This window comes from Eptatretus burgeri, chromosome 15 (genome assembly GCF_056783735.1).
Source record: "Eptatretus burgeri isolate ZD-2024b chromosome 15, Ebu_testis_v1, whole genome shotgun sequence".
NCBI classification, from domain to species: domain Eukaryota; kingdom Metazoa; phylum Chordata; class Myxini; order Myxiniformes; family Myxinidae; genus Eptatretus; species Eptatretus burgeri.
Window position 1 is genome coordinate 59,611,885 of NC_140975.1, and position 15,968 is coordinate 59,627,852.

The window sequence follows — 15,968 nt, forward strand, 5'->3', positions numbered from 1 at the left end:
GCAAGATCAAGAAAGTTCTGGGAAGAAAGTGCAGGCTTACTCCCCTTTTACGTCATCAAACCTGAAAGCCTTAAAAGACAGAATTGGAAGAAGAGAAAAAAACGTAAAATATATATATATATATATATATATATATATATATATATATATATATATATATATATATATATATATATATATATATATATATAGGTGGAAATCTCATTTTGAAAAAGACTGTGTTGGGTGAGGATTGAGTTGGGGTTGAGATTTTGAATGTGAGGGTTGGGGTTGAGATTTTGAATGTGAGGGTTGGGACACACACACACATACACATCAACAAACAAAAGTTAAGCCTTGACTATTCAGTTGAGGATTCTGTGTTTGGGGTTCACAGATCTAAGAACGTCCCCCTTGACACACATTATATACTGTTATACACCTCGGACTTGGCCCTCGAGTGTCCACAACGGTGTATAGTAGGAGGGAGTGAAGCGCCAACCTATTGCTCCCATTGCACACACACACACACACACACACACACACACACACACACACACACAAACAAAAGTTAAGCCTTGACTATTCAGTTGAGGATTCTGTGTTTGGGGTTCACAGATCTAAGAACGTCCCCCTTGACACACATTATATACTGTAATACACCTCGGACTTGTCCCTCTAGTGTCCACAAAGGTGTATTATCTGCTTAGTTTGTCTTTTGTAATTCCTGTGAATAAAATGAACCTAAAATCTCTTCCCCTTCCAAATCATATATTTTATAAGTCCAAGGAACTGTATCTATTACATCAACAATTTTAAAAAGTTCTTTCGTCCATCGTTCAGTAAAACCCTTTTCAAAATGAGATTTCCACCTATATATTCTTACGATATCACCAACTTTGAACTTAGGTTTTCTAACATTAATCTCTTTTTCATATTTTAATTTTGTAAATGTTTCTGATGGCTTCATATTCGTTGATGTGTGAATCGTGTCATTATACTTATCCACAATATCCTGAATAAAAGATAACCATTGTTGTGAACCGAGTTGTGTGAATTTTTTATATAGTCTCTCTTTTAAGGTACGATTAAAACGTTCAACAACAACTGCCTTCCCTTCATTAAAGGTACTGTATAATGTAATACTGTTATTTTTTAGAAAATTCATAAATGTCTTGTTATAAAACTCTCTACCCTCATCAGTCCACAATTTCTTAGGTTTTCTCTTACTTTTATTAAATATCTGTTGAAAAGCTAACATAAGAGTATTACCTGTTTTGTTTTTTAAAGGGACAACCCACGAATATCTACTCCTCAAATCAATAACGGTTAAAGCATACTTGTACCCCTTATCATTATTGAGTTCAATCAAATCAGCAGACCAGATATAATCAACTTCCTTGGAATAAACTTTCCTTCTCTGAAACTTTGTGAATATTGGTTTATGTAATTCATCAGCTAATTGCTCTTCAGTCTTAATGGCATCATTAGAGCCTATAAGTTTTTTGAATTTCCAAGTCCAAGTTTCAATTTAGCACTAATCATCTTCTTCACGATGAACCTATCAACTTTTTCTCTCAAGGTTGGATTTTGTATCAGAGACAAATTATACAACATTTCTCTATCGGCTTCATGCTTTTCTTCCAACGTTGTGGTATTCCCATAATCAATATCGTGTCTCATGCACACTTCATCAACTCTATTGATTGGCTTACTCCAGGATTTAGGATTGTTTGCCTCATCTAATCTTTTATCCAAGTTTGTGCCTGGACCACAGAAAGAATACCCTGGAAGATGTAATTCCCCTGGTATTCCAGTAGTTGTAAATTTACTTCCTGATAAAAACTTTTGTATATCTCCTCCGAGTTTGTGTTTGGAGATAAATTGATTTTTTTTTTGAACCACACACCGAACATATACCTTTTTGTATAACCCTGTTATTTTTACTTTTAATATATGAAATATTTTTAGTATTAGTTTTCTTTTTACATTTGAGACAATAACTCATTTATTTATGAGAAAAATTCCTGCAGAGTGCAAAAACCTTTTTAGTTTCCAACATGCACATTTGAATCTTAATTTTTAAAACATAAAGAATCCTAAGAAATGCCTTCACTCTCTCCTCCATTTATTTAAGAAAAAACTTGAATTAAAATGAATAGCTTGACGATGCCAATAGTTTTGTCGAAAGTATTGCAAATAGACTTGTTAATTCTTTGTATTCCTCCTTGGTGGGTTGAGTTATTTTCTGTAATACCTCTATTCTTTTTTGAATCTCACTGGTTTCCATACTATAATATTTATTTATTCTCTCTCTTTCCTCCCTCTCCTCCCTCTCTCTCTTCTCTTTTTCCTCCCTCTCTCTCTTCTCTTTTTCCTCCTTCTCTTTCTTCTCTCTTTCCTCCTTCTCTTTCTTCTCCCTCTCTCTCTTCTCTCTTTCCTCCCTCTCTCTATTCTCTCTTTCCTCCTTCTCTCTCTCCTCCTTCTCCTTTTCCTCCTCTTCCCTCTCTTCTTCAACTCCTTCCTCATCCCTTACTATACTTGAATCGTTTACACCCCATAGAATATTATACATATATTCATCAGGATTTCTTGTTATTCCTGTATCCAAAATAATTTTTTTACAACAGGAAACCAATAAAATTTCTTTTGAATTTCTAAAAGAGCCTTACCTTTTCTTAACCTTATAATTTTTTCATTATTTAACATTCTAATTAAATCTAAAGTTGTCGGTTTATCAACATCAGCATAATGCCAATCTTTTATTGAAAATACCTCATTCTTATGTTGTAGAACATATTTATTAAAATACCGAATACCCTTTTCTTGAAGGTATGCTTGGACACAGAAATGATAATTTTCTTGAAGCCTTCTTGCTGTCATTTATGTATTAGAAATATATGTTAGAATAATATTATGGCACGAAACACCTCCCCATCTTCCCATAGTTAAATCATTTTGTATTTCCTTACTTATTATATATAATCCTGTTTTTTCTGTTTTCATGAGATAAACAAGGGCAAAACCATTATTATATTTACCCTTATTAAATTCTTTTATTTGTTGTTTACTAATCGTGGCTCCACAAAACTCATTCTCGATACCAAGTGGATAATATTCTTCCTTACGAGACTGATTTAATTGTTCCAGGTCTTCGAGGTTAATTTTAAATGACCAATTATACCCTAAATCATTCATATCATACCCCCATTGTTCTATTCTCATACAAACGATACGCCCTTCTTTATAAAAATTTATTTTAATTCGAACTGTGAATTCTGTATGACCTGGAGATAATATCAACACTTCTGTATCTTTAGAATACACAGCCGTTTTATTTAAGTATATATATTGTGATAAATCGCTTAATCTCACCAAGTCATTCGCGTCAGTCGGGCTTGGATAATTTTTTAATTTATAAGCATTTTTCATGTTAATATTTTTGTTTATATTATATTTATGTCGTTCAGCCTGTGCCTTTGTGTAATAATTTGATAAATCAATATCCAGTTCTTGAGATACACCAAAGATAGAACCATCTTTACCAACATAAGTCATTTATATTAGATTAAAAATAATATCATAAAATTTTTTATTTTTGTTGAGTTGAAATAACACATATAGACATAATTGACCACAACACTTGGAATTTAATTCTTGGACTTGAAATGTTTGATAAACACCATTCTGTAAGAATTTTATGACTTCAACAGGTGGTGGAAGACCAAAACTATCAAAATAATATTTGTCTTGACTATTAAAAATACAAACCCAATGAGAACCGTTCCCATCATTATCTTCTAAGTTCATAATAATATTCTTTGTATGTTTCGACACATTTGTTAATTCATCTCTCATACAAATAACCACATTATGAATTTTTAATTTCTTACAATATTTGGCAAGTTGTAAATTTGATGTTGTATTCTTTCCAAATTCTTTCAACCACTCATCAATGCTCATTTATTTATTAGAAAGATATAATCCATTACCTCTTTTCGTTAATTTTACACCTGCTTGTGCTATAGAAGAAAGCATATCTCCAACTAACAATCTCGCTTTATCAGGCAGACCTTCAAGTTTTTCAGCAAAATCTACAATTACACCACTTCCACTAATTTGTTTCTCCAACTCTTTGTTATGTCTTTCCAATTCTTTTTGAACCTGGAGTTGAGCCTTCCTTTCGTTGGCAGTTTTGACCGCTGTTGAAATACCACCCGTCAATGCTCCAACCGCACTTAAACCAGCAAATAAAGGAATTAGAAATGGGAGAAATCCTCCACTCGTCTCTCTTATTGAATATTTTTTCAACATTGGTTTTGTCATTTTAATTTTAAGTGAGCCAGTGTCATTCAAGATTTTAACCTGTTCTCTTGTGAGCAAAACATCAATTCTTACTGCTCCTTTTCTCTGAATTGTATTAACGTTAATCGTACAAGGTTTTTGATTTTGAACACAAGATGATAGTTTATGAAGATTGATTTGATTAACATATACCCCAGTTGGTACTTTGCCACTCATTTATTTAACAAAAAAATTATGTGAGACTAATCATCACACCATTATCTGTATTAATCTGCAATTCTGTTTCTTCCAAAAGCAAACAATATGTATCAACTTCTTCACTCTCTCCTCTTTCAATGTATAGGGAAGTATCCACTCGATTAGACTTTATAGTTTCTTTTTGAGCGCTCAGGTCAAATGTATAGATTGTATACAAACTTTTAAATGCTGTCATATCTAAAATAGGTTCTTTATTTCCATTACTTTCACACACCTTTTGGTAAGACTTGTATGCTTCAGCAAAATCATTTTTTTCCCAATTAATTTCCAATCTATCTCGTGGATAAAATGTTCCATCTAGAGAAACGCGAAGTTGTTTCACCTTAGCATTATCACTCAATGCATTATTCTTATCAGTCGCAGTATCACCATCTGGCTTTTTAAAAATCATCCACAGATATCGTGGCTTTCCTTCCAGAACACCCAAATTCCACGTGTAAGTAGTTTGATTGAGTTTAACGTGTTGACATCTTCTTTTGAGGTATGATACACTGAGTGGTTTTTTTGAGTTAAGTCTTCGATTCAACATCTCTTCTGTTTTAAGATTAGGAGTATATTCACTGATATACCAACTCATCTCCTCAATTACAAATTTATTCTGATCACCAAAAAGCAATCTATTTTCATTATCATTCCTTTGTAGTTGAAATCTAATTTTAAGACCATACAGAACTTTATCATAATCACAAAATCCAAATATACCTTTAAGAGGAACTGCCACAGTAAAACTATTTTCTGCTTTTGTATCATCATTATACATTCCTTTCCTTTGAATATATCCAGGGTCTGTGTTTGTTCCCGTTGACATATCAGGAATAAAACCTTCGACAGACCCCTTTCCCATTCTATCACTGAATGTATAGAGTGTAAATTTCATCATTTCAGATACAGCTGAGACATAATCAACCGCTTCAACTTCTTGTGTTCCAATATACAATCGCACACTATCAAACATTTTCCAGAAGAAATCATTTACAAGTGTAGCGTTTGTGTTATTCCCAGCCTTAGTGAATTTAAATTTACACAACAAGAAACTTTCGGAGAGATTCAAATAGGTTTGTTGATTATTTATTTCAAAACTTTTTGTACCATTTGTATTCCAGTCTGTTCCAGTTATTGCATTTACCTTGAAGTAATCTTCTTTTTTAGTGGAGTTTGAGATAATAATAGTATCATCCAAATCATAGATAGTATCAATTGCTTCCATACTTGTATTTATTTAGGAAAAAAGATGTTAAAACTTTTGAAACCCTGATCCAAGTATTTGAATTATTTTCTGTCGTTCTTGGGGGGACAACTGAGTTTTACCTTTCTTAATTTCTTTTATTGCTTGTAATTTATGAGATTCTTTCTGAGCATCTTTTATACTCTTTACAGCACCTGCTACATTTCCCACAGCAGAAGCAGTTGAACCAATTAGGTCTTTATGTTTAAGAATAGTTGAACCAATACCCATGAGAGTATCAATTATCCCATCTCCTCTAAATTGATGTCCGACACCCCTTTGTCTCTTAGGTTTATAGTATCCTCTACCAAGATACATACCTTCACCCTTGTAGTACGGGGAAAGGAACATCCCATCCCCTGTAATTATTTTATATTTTCCCAACTCGTGCTTCCTCACAATAACCATCGTATTTATTTATTGAAAAACTTCACGTAGGTGAATTCTGATGGATATAACTTCTCCATTAAAAGAGATCACACGATTATCTTGGTCGGTTATCCTAAAATTTACTCTGTGTATGGTTTTTCCTGACACAGGTAGATAAACCAAATTTTTAGGCTCCATATTGAATTTATAACCAATTGGGGTTGAGTATGCGCTGAATGAAAATATTGTATTTGTTTTTAATCCATCATTATAAGCACCATCAATCAAATCACAGTGAATTAACACCGAATTTATTCCTGAGGATATTTGAATGACATTATCACTGTAAAACGTCCCATTAGTTTCAATCTTTTTGAGGAGAAACCTAATAACTCTCTAAATGAATTATCAATTGTGAAATCAACCTTGTAGTTATTTTTAACTTTAATCGTTGATTTTGAAGTATGTTTTTGAATGTTTATAACAATATTTTTTGGTTCATCACCCTGTTCTTTCATAAGACGAGCAATTTCGGAAGATATTTGAGAAATCTCGTATGCTCCGCGTGAGACTGTTATCGTTTTGTATCCACTTCCCGGATTATAACTAAACTTGTCATTTTTCTCGGTTATATTAAATAAGGTATTATAAGTCTCCATGGACAATAAAGATGCCTCATATTCTTTTGTTGTGTCAAGTTGTAGTGGGTATGGGAATGAAGATGTGTGGTTGCTTGTTGTGAAATTAAAACTCAGGATTGTGCTTCTCATCTTATTTAATATGAGATAAAATGTCTTTATATTGAGATTTATTAATTATTTTCATGTTCATCAACTGGTCTAAAATGGCTGATGCTTCATTAAAACAATTGTTATTTCCAGCCTTCTTACTGCCGAACAACAATAACAGTCTATTAACTAATTGCGATGGGTCATTTGGAAGAAAACTAATACCTGAACCAAGGATACTTAAAGCCTGAATAATGTGTTTCTCCTTCTCATTCTTCCTACTTTTACCAGAAAGAATAACCTTATAATTTAGAGTGTTCAGCAAATCAATATATACTCTATCATCATTATTTTCCATATCCAATGGTTTATCAATATACTTTGATTCATCCCTCACAGTTGAACCTTGTCTTCCATCTTTTGTGAGAAGAAACATTAATCTCGGAGTTAGTTTAACAGGGGGTTGAGCAGAACTTAAGAACCTTAATTCATCATTAAATATCAATACCTTTTCTTGAACAAGATGAAATATTGCTGGTTGTTCTGTTGGAATGAGTCCTGCTTTGGTTTTTGAATCCGCTGAATATTCATTGTTTTGAACAGCATTCACAATATAATCAGGAGGTTGATTAATCTCTTCCAGTTGTTGAAATAAACCTTCATCATGTTCTAATTCTCCAATATGCTCTAATTCTTCCTCCGTCATTTGACTGAAATCTTTTAACATTTGAAGCTTTCTAGGAGTATATTCTACTGTGGGAACTGTGGAAACATCTTTCATTTTTTCTTGGGAAGTTTTTAAAAGTGGTTTAAAAAATTTCTCTTGTTTTTTCTCAAATGCTTCTTCGCCCGTTAGTTTCTGTCTGCGTTTCTTCTTTATGTCTTCCTGTTGTTTTACAACTTTTGAAACCAACTCTTGATGTTCCTTAAATCTTCTTGCTCTTTCTTTTGTATCCATTTATTTATTGTAAAATATCATTTAATGAATTGTAAAGATCAACAGGGAAATTTTCCTTTTCTTCATCATTCAAGTAGATGTGTTCAAATAAATCCTTTTCTTTAAATATTTCATCAAATTCTTTATTAACATTAATGCAAGTTGTAATTTCTTCTTCACTAATCCTTGCATCTCTGCTTTTCATACGTTTGTGTTGAGTTTCTTCATCAACATCAAAACCGAATGATAAAATCTTCACTCCGCTCAGATATTTAATAATTTGTCTCGTTCCTTCTGGATTAGTTTCTAATATCCCAACACCACCAGATTTTAGTTTCTTTAACTCACTCTTACAATGTGAATATTTTGTTGTACCAAGAGAAACCTCCTCAAATATTTGTCCTTCATTCCTCAATCGCATATGTTCCTCCACTGAAATATAGTGATAATCTACACCTTTTACTTCTCCAGGTCTTATTGCTCTAGTTGTTGTTGATACAATGCGTATCACGGGGTGTTTTTAAGTAAATTTACAATATTCTCATTTGTACTACACAAGAACCTTGATTTATGAAAGTTTTTTCCAGAAGCAGATTTACCCACAAGATTTATAATAATAGTTGTCATTTATATATGTAATTGTTTATAAAACAAAAAATATATCCCTTAATATCTCATCTTGTTTCACAACAATATATTTATATTTTTCAGTCGTGTGCTTCATATAATCCTCAAATTTCTTTTTACTACATAATGTAGAACAATTATCTCTCCAAAAATTATTGATATCTATTGAATTTAACTTGAATAAAATAAAAGTATTAGCATTGTTTCTGATGGAACGACGAGGAAGTTGAAAGTACGATTGACTAAGATAAATACAATTACAAGAAGAATGTCTCCCTCTTGTGTAGTAGCTGTCCATTACTGTTTGGTTTCTCTCATTAACACAATCATCAAAGATAACGAGGTTCTTTTTGATTTATCCAAATCTTGGGGAGACGGTATATCATCCGTATTATCACTAAGAATACAAGTTATAAGATTTGATTTCTTTTTACATCTCTGTGTATCACAAAATAGTTGAATTATATCTTCAATGTTATAATCATTTAGGTTTTTTTGACGTTTAAATAAACCTATTATATCTTCTTTTTGAAGACCAGCATTAAAACCTTGTGAGAGTAGTTGATACTCTGGTTGAAAACTCGACTTTGTGAAAATTATTAAATTATCATAATCTAAAAAGTTGGGAGTGAGGAGCATTTTTAAAAGTAAGCAGGTTTTTCCACATCCACTTGAACCAACTATGAGACATCTTAATGAATTTGGGAGATTTTTATGGTTGTTAAATTTTATCTTATTTTCCCAAATAGGTAAAAAATCATTCATTTATATATTTGAAAAACAGGTTATTTAATTTATTATTGGCTTTTTTAGAAACTCTATATTTTATCCTAAGTTCAGGTTTAATTTCAAGATAATCCATTATTTTATTTATACAATATCTTGTGTTGATATTTCCCTGAAAATTACATCCATGAATAATATACAACAACAATCCTTTGAACATTTCTCTTATACGTTCAGTTTCTTCCCTTGTAAGGAAAGGTGTGTTATCATCCTCATACTTTACATTCATTTCTCTAATCAATCTTGTAAAGTAATTCATTTTTGGTGTAAATCTAAAAGAATTATTTTCCTTTTTATATTTTTTATTATCATTAATTAGAAGATAATCACAGAATATACATTGTTTATAGGCTTTTGACTCTGTGTTTAATCCCCGTCTTTCACACGCAGGACAATTCTCAAATTTGTCATATGGAGAATCAGGAAAGTCTAGCATATTTATAAAGTAAAACTTTACTTAAACTGAAATTCATCTATACTTTCAGTTGTATATTACCATCGATATCGATATACTTTTTTTCATTATCAGATTCAACAACAACATTTTTTATATTAAAGGTAATTTTAAAATTATCGTTAACTACTATTGAACGAAATGTCATTTCACCTGATATATTAACATCCTTTATTTCATCAAGATTTACATCTTTAGGGTTGTTGAAAAAAATACAAATTTCTCCTTGCATATTACAGATGGTCTTATTTTTTCTTTCTAAAGCTTCATCCATAAGGTTTTTGTTCTTTGATACTTTTTCTTGTTTCATTGCTTTTTCTAGTTTTGAATATATTACTAGAAGGAGAGGAGAAACTTTTGTTAGAGATACTTTAATTGATGTTCTACCAGGTATACTAAAAGCCCTTCCACTGAAGGAAATTGAAGAACTCATATTATTTACCATAATAGTTTTTATCCAATAGTTGTTATATTTATCTTTGTTCAATTTTACATCCTTGACATATTTCTCAGTATCTTTAACAGATGAAGAGATTGATTGAAACTTGTCTTTTGTGTCTTGAAACATTGTATTTATTAAGTGAAAAAGTTGGAGGATAAAATGTTTTTAAGCACAGATTCACCTATAAATTAAACGAAATTTTCATCAAGAAAATTTTAGTTTAAGCAAAGTTTTATTCTATAAATATGGTGAATACAACGTACTGCGATGTTTGTAATCACGAATATAAACATTATAGAAAACACCTCCGAACCAACAAACACACATTTAATCTATTTCATCAAATATCTCCTCTTGAGTTGGAAAGAAAACATTGTGATATCTGTTCAAAGGATGTTTTGAAGAGTAGTTATAATCAACATCTTCAATCACAAAAACACAAGAAAAATGAGTTTAAAGTAAAGGGAGACTATTATATTAAAAACACTGATGAGGCATTTAAAGGGCATATAAAAATAAGGATTTTTCAATTTGGAGAACCCGGTCCATCATCAATAGCTGAATCAATTGAAATAGTGAAACCCGATGTTGAAAAATTTATTAAAAAGACATTAAAAGAAATAAAAACTTTAAAGTTTTATATGGGAGTGAAAATGAATATGAAAAGACAAGATGAAGAACAAACTCCTTATATGAGAACAGATCTTCATTTTATAACATCATTTCAAGATTTTTTGAATAGTGGGGTTTATGAAGAACTATCAAGACAAGAGGAGGATGTTGATAATACAGTGGTAGGAAGTGGATTCAATATTAAAAAAATCATCTTTTTAGATATACACATTCTAAAATCAAACCCTCTTAAAGCTTCTTCTTATATTGAATTACCAAAAGAAATAAAACTAAAGAAGGCAGTTGTTAATATTAAGAACAATGATAATAAATGTTTTCTCTGGTCTGTTCTTGCTCACTTACATCCACCAAAATGTAATTCAGAAAGAGTAAAACAATATATGAAATATGAGAATACCTTGGACATTAAAGATTTTAAATTCCCAATGCCATTAACAGATATTCCTAAATTTGAGAAAAAGAATAATCTTTCTATTAATGTATATGGATTAACGGATACAAACAAAGTTCAAATATTAAAAATTTCAAACAACTATAAAAATGAAGAAACACACATTGACCTTTTATATTTTAGTGTTGGAAAGAATTCACATTACACATACATCAATAATTTATCAAGATTAATCTCTTCTCAGGTATTCAGAACAGCAAACAAAATATATCCTTGTAAGCGATGTCTTAATTCATTTCATACAAAAGAACGATTAGAACAACATTCAAAATATTGTAGTAATCATAAATCAGCTGTAATTACAATGCCTAAACCTGGTGAAAAGATTTATTTTGAAGATTATAATAAATCTATCATGCACCCATTTGTGATATACGCTGATTTTGAATGTATCCTTAAAAGATAAATACTGCTTCTCCTAATCCAAAAGAACCATATACAAATAAATATCAAAAACATATTCCTTGTGGTTTCTGTTATTATATCAAATCATCTGTTGGAGAAAAGTATAACAAACTTGAACATTATCGTGGAAAAAATGCTTCACAAGAGTTTGTAAAACGATTAGAAAAGGATTGTATAAGACTCACTAAATTAATGAAAGAAACAAATGAACCGATGAAATTAACCAAAGAAGAAAAATTAGAATTTAGAATGAACAATATCTGTCATATTTGTGAGGGGGAAATTAAGGAGTCTAAAGTTAGAGACCATTGTCATCTTACTGGTAAATATAGAGGTCCCGCTCATTCCTGTTGTAATCTTAATTATAAATTACCTTCTTTTATTCCAGTCTTTCTTCACAACAGCGCCAACTATGATACACATCTATTTATAAATGAACTTTCAAAAACACCAGGGAATATTTCTGCTATAACAAACACAAGTCAAAAGTATATTTCATTTTCAAAAATGATATTCACAAAACCTTTAACTCGTATTAGGTTTTTAGATTCTTACAAGTTTATGGGAACACCACTAGCCTACCTCGCATCAAATCTAAGCTCCACGGACTCTTTTCCAAATCTTAATTCATTCTTTCCAAAAGAGGAAATTCTCACTCAAGAGGAAATTCAGATTAAAGAGAGAATTCAAAGTAAAGAGGAAACTCTAATTAATGAAGAAATTCTAACTGAAGATGAAATTCTAATTATAAAGAAAATTCGAACTAAAGAGGAAATTCAGATTAAAGATGAAATTCTGATTAAAGAAGGAATTCTTACGAGAGAGGAAATTCAAACAAGGAATGAAATTCAAAGTAAAGAGAAAATTCTTACAAGTAAGGGAATTTATCCTTATGATTATATGGATTCATTTATGAGATTTAAAGAAACACAACTTCCTTCAAAAGAAAGTTTCTATAATAACCTTTATGAAGAAGAGATAAGTGATAAGGAATATAAACACGCACAAGAAATATGGAAAATATTTAAGATAAAGAACCTTGGAGAATATCACGATTTATATCTAAAAACAGATGTTTTATTGTTAGCTGATGTGTTTGAAGCTTTTAGATCACTCTGTCATAATAAAAATTGTTATGGATTAGATCCTGCCCACTATTTCACAGCTCCTGGTTTAGCTTGGAGTGCAATGTTGAAAATGACAAAACAAGATATAGATTTAATCAGTGATGTGGATATGCTTTTGATGATTGAGAAGTCTAAGAGAGGTGGAATATCACAAGTATGTTCAAAAAGATATGCTAAAGCAAATAATAAATATCTTCCAAATTATGATAGTGAAAAAGATAGTAATTATTTGATGTATTTTGATGCTAATAATTTGTATGGATGGGCAATGTCTCAATCTCTGCCTTATGGTAAATTAGAGTGGGTGGAAGAAAAGGATTATGAAAAGGCTTTGATGAATATTGTTATTTCTTCTCAAGAGGAATTGAATGACGAAGAAGAAGGTTATTATTTTGAAGTTGATTTGAGGTACCCGAGTGATCTTCATAATAAGCATAAAGATCTTCCTTTTGCATGTGAGAAAGAAACTCCAAAGAAAGAATGGTTAAGTGATTATCATAAAAGTTTTAATATTAAAGGTAAATCAACAGAAAAGTTATTAACAACATTCTATGATAAAGAGGGATATGTTTTGCATCAGAGAAGCTTAAAACAGTTTTTGAGAGAAGGATTGAGAGTAGCTAAAATTCATAGAGTTTTAAAATTTAAACAAAGTCCTTGGGTGAAAAAGTATATTCAATTTAATACAGATATGAGAGCAAATACAAAAGTAAAATTTGAAGGGGACTTTTATAAATTAATGAATAATGCTGTATTTGGAAAGACTATGGAAAATGTTAGAAACAGGCAAAACATTAGATTCGCAACATCTTGGAAAGAAGCTTCGAGATTGATAAATAAACCAAGTTTTGAGAGAGAAGAGGTTTTTTCAGAGAACTTTTCTGCAATTCATATGAAAAAGGAAAGTATTGTAATGGATAAACCAATTTATATTGGAACAGCAGTTCTTGATTTATCAAAGATATTGATGTATGATTATTTGTATAATGACTTAAAGAAAGAGTATGGTGAAAATGTTTCATTGTTGTATATGGATACTGATAGTTTTATCCTAGATATAAAAACTGATGATGTTTATGAAGATATGAAGAAAAATATTGGAGTATATGATACAAGTAATTTCAGCAAGAAGAGTGAGTTATTTTCCAAAAAGAATGAAAAGGTTATTGGTAAGTTTAAGGATGAGTTGGGTGGAAAAGTAATGAGTGAGTTTATTGGATTGAGAGCAAAGGCATATGCTTATAAGTATGGTGAACAGATTGATAAGAGGTTAAAGGGAATAAAGAAATATGTAATAAAGAAATCAATAACTTTTAGAAATTATTATAATTGTTTGATGAATAAGAAAGAAGAATATAGGAAAATGAATACAATAAGAAGTTATAAACATAACATATATAGTGAAGAAGTAAATAAAAAGGCATTAGGAGCCTTTGATGATAAGAGATTTATTTTAGATAATGGAATAGATTGTGTTCCATATGGATATTGTATGATAGAGTGTATAAAATAGATTATGTTTTAACGATGGGAAGATGGGTTAGGGTTTTTAAGGGCTACCGCCGTTTTTTCACAATATATAAATGGTTAAACCAAGTATTAATCAAACTAAAGAGTGGAGAAAATCTCAGTCTTGGTATATAAATGGAAAACATAATGAATGTGAAAAATATCAAATAAGTCTTATTGAAAAAATAACTAAAACAAAGGTAAATAAAACAAATAAGCGAATTAATTTAAAAACTAGTAAGTTAGAGGATGTAAAGAAAAAAATGAATATCCTTGAATGGACTGAAAACTTTGATGGTTATCAATTGAACAATGAAAAAACAATTTACTATAATCTCAAAATGATATGTGGCTCAGGAGGTGGTCAGATGAGAGCATTAAGAGAAGTTTATCATTTCGTAATGGTACAAAAGGGGTATCTTCAAAAATATAAAGATTCAAATGTTTTGTTTGTCAATATTTTAGATGGGGATTATTGTGCAAAGAAAATTAAACTATTTAAGGAATTTGAGAATGAACAAATCTTTATAGGTTCAATGAGTGAGCTGTTCAACCCCCAGGTGTTCAATTCAATGAGGTTCAACCTCCAGGTTAAAAGGGGAGACAAATAAATATACCTTGGGATAAAAAGGGGATTTATTTTTAGGGAAAAAAAATATGAATCGCTGAAAATCCCCCATTCATTTACATGGGGAAAAGTGAGCCAGAATCAGTATTCTTACCCTACTCAAGTCTCTACAGGCACTTAATTCGACTTAGAGACAAGGCGCCACAGACTTTCATACAAAAACCCAAGAAAGAAAAGACACGGGCTCGTAAGCCTTTAATATTCCTCAGAGCCGGGATGACCGAAAAGCTCCGAGAGGCCGGGCAGGTTACCTCGCCGCCCTGGTGGCCACTCGATGGTCTTTGTGATCGGCGACCCCTGGTGTCTCCGTTCGGTCCGGTGCGTCGCGAACGTGCCGGTCGCTTGGGCAGCTTGACGAGCAGCTTGGTCGGCCTCGGTGGCCCGGTGTCGTCGCAACCCCTTTTTAAGAGCCTGGCCAGCGGCGCTTCGGAGGAGCGAACGGGTCCCTTGCTCTTTCAGAGTTGATGCTCCGATTTTGCCGTGAAAGCGGCTGATCACACGCAGACGTGGTTGAAAAATCGCCCTGCCTGTCGCGGCACGAGTTCGCACCGACGGCACTTTGCCGCTGTCGAGGATGTTATGGTGTTTGTCGAGGAGTCGATGTGTTGTGGAGATGACGTGGTTGTTGAGTTGTTGTTGAGGAGATGTTGCTTGTCGAGATGACGTGGTTGTTGAGTTGTTGTTGAGGAGACGATGTGTTTGTTCAAAATAAAAGATAGAGGAAGAATAACGGCGAACTCAAAGATGCACAGCCCGGCACAAGAACAATGTCCGTTTTACATTGGTGTGGGAATCTAACCTGGAACCATGGGCGTCGATTGCTTTTGAAAAGTGGGGGAGGGAGGGGGGGTCCAGACCACGAAGCCCACTTCGTGCCGGCGTGGACACAGCAAGTCTACCCGTGCAAATTCTTGATTTTATACGCTCGTTGACATGCTGCCTTCTGATCACACAAATCCCTTAAATTAAACTGACCATCTCTCGACCATCTTTTTATCAAATGTAAGCAGACGGAGCGAAATTAATTAAACATGAATCATACACATTTCAAAGTTTCAAGTGTCATTAAAGAAATATATATATATATATATATATAAATAAAAAA